This window comes from Sitophilus oryzae, unplaced genomic scaffold (assembly GCF_002938485.1).
Source record: "Sitophilus oryzae breed Bouriz unplaced genomic scaffold, Soryzae_2.0 scaffold_140_pilon_pilon, whole genome shotgun sequence".
Taxonomy (NCBI): Eukaryota; Metazoa; Arthropoda; class Insecta; order Coleoptera; family Curculionidae; genus Sitophilus; species Sitophilus oryzae.
The window spans coordinates 371,512-373,652 of record NW_022146071.1 but is presented as its reverse complement, the minus strand read 5'-3'; positions in this window follow the sequence as shown (position 1 = coordinate 373,652).

The following is a 2,141-nucleotide window of genomic DNA, read 5'->3' as shown; positions in this document are numbered from 1 at the left end:
TTAGTTGGCGTTAGAGCTGTAAAGGAATCCTTAAATTTTATTCTTCATTAAATAAAAAATAATGATTTTTAAAAAATTGCAGCTCTCTAGCCCTGCTTATGGTCTGGTGAAAATACACAGGCCGACAAAAAAAAAAAAAATGGTTTGTCGGATGTAACACAAAGCTCAATAGGATATTTTGGTAGAATGAACCTATCTAATCTCGAAAGTGGCAAAAAAAAAAGTCGTAACACGTAAGTTTTTTTTGTTACATTAATAAACAATCGATTCAATATGCTACAATATTGCAATCATTATTATAATTATAGCAATTCAAAACATGATTTAAGAACTTCTTAAGCCTATAAATACCGATTAAATGTTTATAGTTTACAACTCCTCAAGCATACTTATAAACTCACACAAGTACAAAAACAATGCGAAAGAGATGCAAAAGACATAACAAAAACTTTTAAACTGTTTTCCTTTTTGAGGGACCGCGTCTTCTCTCTTCAAAAACCAACAGTAATCACCCATCATGGCTAGATCCCATCGTCCTTGATAACGAATTTCCATTGTCATTATGTCTTGATGGAATCACTCACCTTGCTCATCACTGACAGCACCCATATTTTTGTGATGGAACAAATGACAAATGAGAATGGTGAAAGTGAATTTTTAAAGACATTCGGGCACCAATCGATTTATAAGCATCTAAAAGCTCATTAACCAATTGTTCGCAGTTCGCATCCTTATTGTTTCTCCCCTCACTACACTAACAAATGAGGTCCATGCTCTGAATTCCTGCCTGGTAAGCGTTTCTGTGAAATTTGTGTCGTCCAGCAATTTCCTGATTTGTGGTCCAATAAAAATTCCCTCTTTCAATTTGGCATCACTCAACTGGGAAAGACTTGCCTTAGGTATTTAAAATCGCCTCACCTTCTTTATTCCATGCGCTTCACGAAGTTTTTTCAATGAGGCCATAGTTTTTGATATGAAGAGGAAGGCTAGGAGAGTCTTTTTATCTGGGGTCTACAAGAGGGGATAGTACTTGACATTTTTGGGAACAACGGTTTGACAATTTCACTTTTCTTTTTTTTTCCCCTTTTCGTGCCCAAAGAAAATTTCTGTACCAATAATGATAGTTTACTGCACGACTGTCCACAAACAAAGAAAACAGCAAATATTTGTAAAATCCTCCTGAGTCCCACTAAATTCCTATAGCTTTCAAGTCCCCACATATGTGCCATTTATACCTGTTGTAGTTGATTCTATCTAAAAGCATGCGCATTTTTTCATAAGTTTCCTTCATTGTCACTGAATGGGCAACTGGTATAGAGGGTTTTAAATTTCCGTTAAGCAATAACACAGCTTTTAGGCTATATTTCGACGAATCTATGAATAAGCGCCACTCACAAGGAGAATGTTCTATAGAAAGTTCCTGCATTAGGCCATCGATATCAGTACATGCACACAACTAATCCTCCATACTGTAGAATGCAGAGAACGGAGCATTTCTTTCTAAAGTGGTGAATTTTTGTTTTCATTGGGCTAACATATTCCATTCCTTAAGCCGGGATCCAAAAAGTTCTGACTGCTGCTTTGATAACCCCAAGTCACGCACAAAGTCATTCAACTCGCTTTGAACAATCCAAATGTGCCTTGGTTCGGATCCGCCCTCTGGGTAAAGGTAGGAATCAGTTACACTGGTCTCGCAGAGCTGTTTTGATTCGAATATCATTCCCTAATCTTCAAAATAATACCTTGCCAGTCTAAGGGCGAGATCGGCACTGGGAGATCTGCACCATGAAGAACAGGTCGTATGGCAGACGGCAAATTGGGATACTCGATCTTGTGCCTTTTGTTTTTTTGGAAAACAATTCAGTTTTCGTCAGGCAAAATAGCAATCGTCAAAAAGGTTAGTTGGTTCTCGCCATACCATTGGAACCGCAAATGGCATTTTTTTTCCTCTTCCCTTTCATACACTGCACAAGCGACACGCTACAAGTAAAGCAGCACAATGAGGAGCCAACTGCTTGTCTTGATCTCCAACCAAATCTCCAAAATACTTGAAGTAGGATTTCTTCACATTTTCAGAAAATGGTCTGGCTTGTGATTGCACCATAAATTCTCCACAGATGTAACAAAATCGATCAGGAGGA